General features: G+C 38.3%; 1 long non-coding RNA gene across 1 annotated transcript; it reads right to left on the bottom strand.

The window, feature by feature from the left end:
• Positions 1–1,783: 1,783 nt before the first annotated feature.
• Positions 1,784–5,904, bottom strand: LOC110590894. The gene is made up of 3 exons (XR_002480987.1): positions 5,884–5,904; positions 2,809–2,875; positions 1,784–1,795 (listed from the first exon to the last, which is right to left on the bottom strand). It is a non-coding gene; the product is annotated as an uncharacterized LOC110590894 (long non-coding RNA).
• Between the last annotated feature and the right edge of the window lie 630 nt (positions 5,905–6,534).

Raw genomic sequence — 6,534 nt, 5'->3', positions numbered from 1 at the left:
AAGAAAGAAAGAAAGAAAGAAAGAAAGAAAGAAAGAAAGAAAGAAAGGGAAAGAAAGAGAAAGAAAGAAGAAAGAAAGAAAGAAAAAGAAATGACCGTTTAGCTTGTGAGTGAGCCTAGCTGATACTCCAATATTCAAATCTCAATTTGACTTTTATTATGTGTGTGTGGTATAGGGCAAATGATATTCTATTGTGGTATCAGAAGTTCTGGGAACTTACAAGGATCTTAGGTCATATTCCTCTCAAATTATAAAGGTGAAAGATTTCCAAAAGGATTAACAAAGAATCCCGTCAATTGACGATTTCTCATTATCTGATGCCTATGACAACTGTGGAACTGAGCTCTCCTTCAACCTTCTTTTCTTAGCTGGGTCATACCATCAGATCACACAGGGATTTTCTTTTTTTTAAAGATTTATTTATTTGAGAGAGATTGAGCATGAGCAGGAAGGGCAGAGGGAGAGGGAGGGAATCTCAAGCGTGGACCCCAACATGGGGCTCGATCCCACAACCTTGAGATCACAACCTAAGCTGAAATCAAGAGTCGGGGGCTTAACTGACTGAGCCACCCAGGTGCCCCAGGGATTTTTCATATGAACTGTTGTTGGCATGCAATCCCTTTTGCTTTGTATATGCCTACTACATTTCAAAAAAGGAGACTCATCTGGGGCTCCTGGCTGGCTCAGTCGGGGGAGCATGTGACTCTTGATCTCGGGGTTGTGAGTTCGAGCCCTATGTTGGATGTAGAGGTTACCTTAAAAATAAAATCTTAAAAAAAAAAAAAAAGGAGACTCATCTGTCTAAAAGAAAGATGGGCTGACTATTCCATTGGCCTCAGAGGAAGATGGCACCTAGGTGGACGTTGCTTCTCAATTATGCGTGTCAGGAAACTTCACCATTTCAGAGCAGTCATGGCCGTTCGGGCTCTAAGGCCTGATTTAGATAAATCTAACTCCTGAAAGATTGATATATAACCTAAAATGCCGTTTTAAAATTTCTAGTAAGGTCTACAGTGCTATAGCGACAATACTTATGTCTAATATGAAAGTGATCCCTTGTAAAAACCCAGGGAAGCCTAATGAAAAGTTTGCTCAATTGAGCACAGATTCTAAACCAAGGGAACTGAATATTCTGGATGCATATAAAATATTCCTCCCTAGTACTTAAGTATGCATGTCAACTAAATACTGCCTTTCTCCCATGGTCTGGGTAAACATGACAAATCCTTGTTCTCCAATCTAGCCTCTAAGCGGACTACCCACCTCCTATAAATCTATTCTTTCTCTAAACAGAAGAAAACACAATGGCTTAGGTTATAATTTCCTGAAGTTAAGATTCCAAGCTTGAAGATATTCTCCCAGCTATCATGATATTAGTAAAAGGCTCTCCAGTCCTACATCAGCTAAGCATTTGGAAACTCTCTCTTAAACGGATGACCGTTCGCTTATTTCAGTTTTCCAATTATTTAATAATTTGAATAGAAAATGCATGCACATGATAAGATATTTCTTTTCAAAAGATAGTTTAAAAAGCATATAGTGAAAAGTTCTCTCCCTTCCTGATCTCCATCTCCACTGTTATCAGTCTCTTTCTTTTTCAAAGAAAATCCATACATTCTCTTCTTTCATATTACACAAATGGTAGGATGCCAATTGCACTGTGTTGTTCCTTCTTACAGAATTACGTTATTCCTTTTAACAGCTGCAGAGAATTCTGTCACATGGATGTATCGTGTTCAAATAGTCCCAGTAACAACATACATTTAGATTCCAGTCTTTGCCATCACGAACAATGCTGCAATAAATAGGACTTTTATTAAATGTATTAAAATTTTAAAATATAAATTTATTTATTAAATAATGATGTTTAACATTTCACACCTGTGCAAGTACATCTCTGGATATATTTCTAGATCTGAAATTACATTTTTACTATAATTAATATTGTCTTATATGTTCCCATAGCACTGATACAATTTATATTGCTACCAGCAATTTATGAGGGTGCCTATTCCCATATACTCACCATGAAGTGGAGCGAGCAAGTTCATTAGTCATCAACCGCTGTGTGACAAATTACCATAACACCTAATAGCTTAAAACCACACTCATTGTTTCACAGTTTCTGTGAGACAGAAATTTAAGAGGAGCACAACCTAGTGGTTCTGCCTCACTGCTCCTCACGACACTGTTGACCAATGCTACAGTCATCCCAAGGCTAAATGGGGCTGGGCGATCCAATTCCAGAGTGTCTCACTCAATGACTATGGACAGAAAGCCTCGGTTCCTTGCTGGCTGTTGGTTGGCAGGACACTCAGGTTCTGCCATCTCCACTTCTCCCCAGGGCTCCTTGAGTGTCCTCATGACATACCAGTTGGCTTTCCCCAGAGCAAGAGATCCCAGAAAGAGAGCAAGTAGGAAACTGCCATGTCTTTCATGACCTAGTCTCAGAATTCTGTCACAAACCATCGTGTCTAGTATGTTTTGCTCATTACAAGTGAGTGACTAAGTCCAGCTGACGCTGAGCTTTCATTGGAGGGAGGAAAATTAAGTTCCCTCTCTTGAAGAGGACGAGTATCAAAGAATTTGTGATTATATTTTAAAACCAACAGAGTGAGTTATCAATCTTCTTTTTTTTTTGCCAATCTAATAGGTGGAAATGGTATCTACTGTGGTGTTAATGTGCATTTACTTATTATGAGTGAGACAGTATTTTTAACAGCTTCACTGAAGTCTGATTGATATACAAAGGGCTGCACATATTTAATGTGTACAGTTTGAGGAATTTGGACAGATGCAGATACTCACCATCCTGTCACCATCGCATGTAATAGACACATCCAACATCTTCCAAAACAAAATTGACAAATCTTAGCTAGAATAATTAAGAAAAAAAGGGAAAAGGCTCAAATTAACAAAATCAGAAATGAAAGTGAAGACACTACAACTGATACCAGAGAAATAAAACGAATCCTCAGAGACCACTATGAACAGTTACACGCCAACACGTTGGACAACGTGGAGGAAATGGACATATTCCTGGATACACACAACCTATTCAAACTGAATCATGAAGAAATAGAAAATCTCAACACACTAATAACGAGTAAGGAAATTGATCAGTAATTAAAAACCTCCCAGCAAAGAGAAGCCCCGGACCAGATAGTCTCATTACTAAATTCTGACTTATTGTGTAAGAATCATTCATAAATTCTTTCTGCAAACTTTCTGTCCTGACCTTTGTTGAATTTTCACTGGGGTTTTGGTGTTTGGTGTTTGTCTATGTAATTATTTTTTCTGTTTGTTGATTTCCTTTGTGCTGGGAATTTTTTTTTATGGCATGCCCACATCTTTTATGGAATTAAATTGTTCAAATGTTTCTCATCTGGAATGTCTTAGAAAGACCTCCCCTCTGAGATTGTTATTTTTTAAACCCACCATGCTTTTTTCTGTATGTTTATGACTTACTCCTTTTACATTCAAATTTTTGATTCATCTAAAATGTCTTTTGATATAAGGTGTCAGGGAGGATACCAAATCTTACTTATTATTATTTTTTTCAGAGGCTGACTACCTATTTTCACCAGTATCATTTATTGAATATGTGTTATTTTCTCTTTATATCACTTAGTGTCCTGCCAGGAAATCTGAAAGTACTCTAGAGATTTCAAGCAGAGGAAAGCTTAAAGCAATGAATTAGTGACAAAGACATTGGACGGGCTAAAGAAGCAAGGCGAAAAGGGATATTTCTCTGTGGCCGAGAAGCCTCCAGGGCTCTGGGCTGGAAACCACCAGTTGATGCTCACTGTTGAAATGCTAGCCACACAGTCGTTTCCGTTTTTGTAATCTCAATGCAAACCCTGAGCAGGAACCCAGAAACTTCAACTCTAATGATGCTGCTGAAACTACTACCACTCTCTCTAATACTGGTGAAGCCCAAATGGCCCCCCGTCGATGGGATTTACCGCAACCAGAAAAGGCACTAGAAGCATAAACATGGTCCCTTCCTTCACTTGCCTCTTAATCCCGACCAGCGTCACCCATCCGCAGAACTGAACCAAAGGAAGATGATGAGCCCGGAAATGTCAGGCATTGGCTTCCAGCCAGCACCTTTGTAACACATGAGGGCAGGGAAGGTTAAGAATGGAGCAGAGGGCTAAGAACGAGCCCACCCACTGATTTGAAAAGCCACGTTTATCACACAATAAACGTCTCCACACATGAGGGTCTATTTCTAAGACTTTCTATTTTTTTTTTCATTAGTCTAGTTAAGGTTCAGTGTCATACTGTTTTGAAGATTATGTTTCCATATCTGGTACAGACAGTCTCCTCTCATTGTTTTTTCCTTTTTAGAATTTTTTTTTAAAGATTTTATTTATTTGACAGAGAGAGACACAGCGAGAGAGGGAACACAAGCAGGGGGAGTGGGAGAGGGAGAAGCAGGCTTCCCGCGGAGCAGGGAGCCCGATGCGGGGCTCCATCCCAGGACCTTGGGACCATGACCTGAGCCGAAGGCAGACGCTTAACGACTGAACCACCCAGGCGCCCCTCCTTTCTGGAATTTTCCTAGCTTTCCTGGATTGTTTGTTTTTCTGTATAAATTTTAGAATTAGCCTGCCTGGTTCCAAAAAACTCCAGTTTGTATTTTATTGAAAGCATATTACAATTTTAGCATACCTTAGGGAGAATCAATACCTTTATGGTGATAAAATTCCCTATCTATTCATTCAATACATGATTCATTTGCTCCAGTATCCTACTGTGATCTTCACTAGTATTGAAAGTTTTCTTTCTATACATCTTGCACATTTCTTGTTAAGTTTATTCATAAGTATTTTGTGTATTTTGTATTTGCTGTTGGCGTCTCTTGTTCTGACCGATCATTGTTTGCACATGTGAAAGCTCTTGGTTTCCATATGTGATTGTTGTTCAGTTATCTTTGTTCAGAATTCCCTGATAATACCAGCATTTCAATGTGCTCTCCCTTCGATTTTTGAGGCAAATAGTTATGCTATCCGCTAATAACTATAATAACTGTAATTTCATGTCCTCTATTTCAACTTTTAAACCACTCATTTCTTTCTCTTCTCTAATTGTGCTGAAGAATACCACCAGACCGTGAAAAATTGTACAAGTGATAGTGTGTCCTTTCCTTGTTCCTGATTTCAATAGGAATGCTTCCATTCTGTTGTGCATAATGCTGGGTTTTGCATAACAGAATATCAGTTGATCCTCATTTTGTCAAAACCCTTTTTTTAAAATGGAGAATGGGTGTTCAATTTTCTCAAAAACCTTTAAACACTCATAAAAATAAATAATCATATGATTTTTCTATTTATATCAATTAAAGTGAAATACATTAATAAATATGCAAATATTGAAACAGCCTTGTATTTATGTAATAAATTCCTTTGGTCACTTAGTATCAGTCTTTTAGCATGCTATCTGTTTGCACATACTTTGAGCTTGTTGCATTGATTGTCATGAGTAAGGTCGGTCTGTAGTTTTGTGTGTATGTGTGGATAGATGTATGCTCTTTGTCCTGGTCCATTTTAAGTTGATTTTTACTAGCTTCACTCTCAGATAGTGACCTTGCTGCCAATTTCCTCAGGGGTTCCTTACACCAGTCTCCTGTATGCCCATTACAATGAAACTAATCTCTTACACATAAATATTGGACTTGATGTTTATTCCTGATAATTTTGTCTTAAAATTTCATTTTATTGCAGCAACCTACCAACATCTTTTGATTACTGATTTTCCTCCTTAGGTTTTATTCTGTGACTTAAAGACACATTTGGAAAAAAATGAAATAAAATAAAGACACATTTGGCAGATGGGTCAAAAGCCAGTTAACAGACTAGGCTGTCACCTCTCACTTACCTTGTGAGGAAATACAGAAGGAAATCAGAATCAGGTAATGCCTCTCCATCCTATAAAGGAAGGAAACATAGGAAATGCTTCCTAGAGCCATGTCAGGTGACCACCTGACCCATCAAGGCCGACTGCTGCCAGGAAGGAGGGGGCTGTGGAGACAGGGAGTTCAGAGAATTTCTAAGGTCATTGCTTTGGTTTCTAGAGGTGTTTTTCATTGTTGTTGTTTTTTTTTTTTTTCATTAAGTCAGACAGCAGAAAGCATGCTGTATACTGGGACTGAGGGCAGTAAGTGCGAGGTCATTTATGATTGCTCACTCCAGTTCTGACTTATAGCTTCAAACATTCATACCTTTTAGGGTCAGGAATCAGGAGCCAGCCTGTCAGAAGCCATTTGCCATATTTGCTCAAGATTCCTACCCTATATGATGGGAGAAGAAAACATGATTCCAAGGGATGTTTCATGGACTGAAAAACAACGAAGAGTTCATTTTGGAAGCTATCACAGGATACAATAAGTGTGACTTTTCATTTCTGATTGACTTATTCTTTTAGGCTCTGCCTACAATGCCAAAGCTGTTAAAAATAATAATAATGGCCAACCAGTTATTTTGTCAATCTAAAACAAGATCTGAACACACGTTTAGAATTATTTCTTCT

This window comes from Neomonachus schauinslandi, chromosome 7 (genome assembly GCF_002201575.2).
Source record: "Neomonachus schauinslandi chromosome 7, ASM220157v2, whole genome shotgun sequence".
NCBI lineage: Eukaryota > Metazoa > Chordata > Mammalia > Carnivora > Phocidae > Neomonachus > Neomonachus schauinslandi.
The sequence above is the reverse complement of the archived record's forward strand: the minus strand, read 5'-3'. Positions and strand labels throughout refer to the sequence as shown.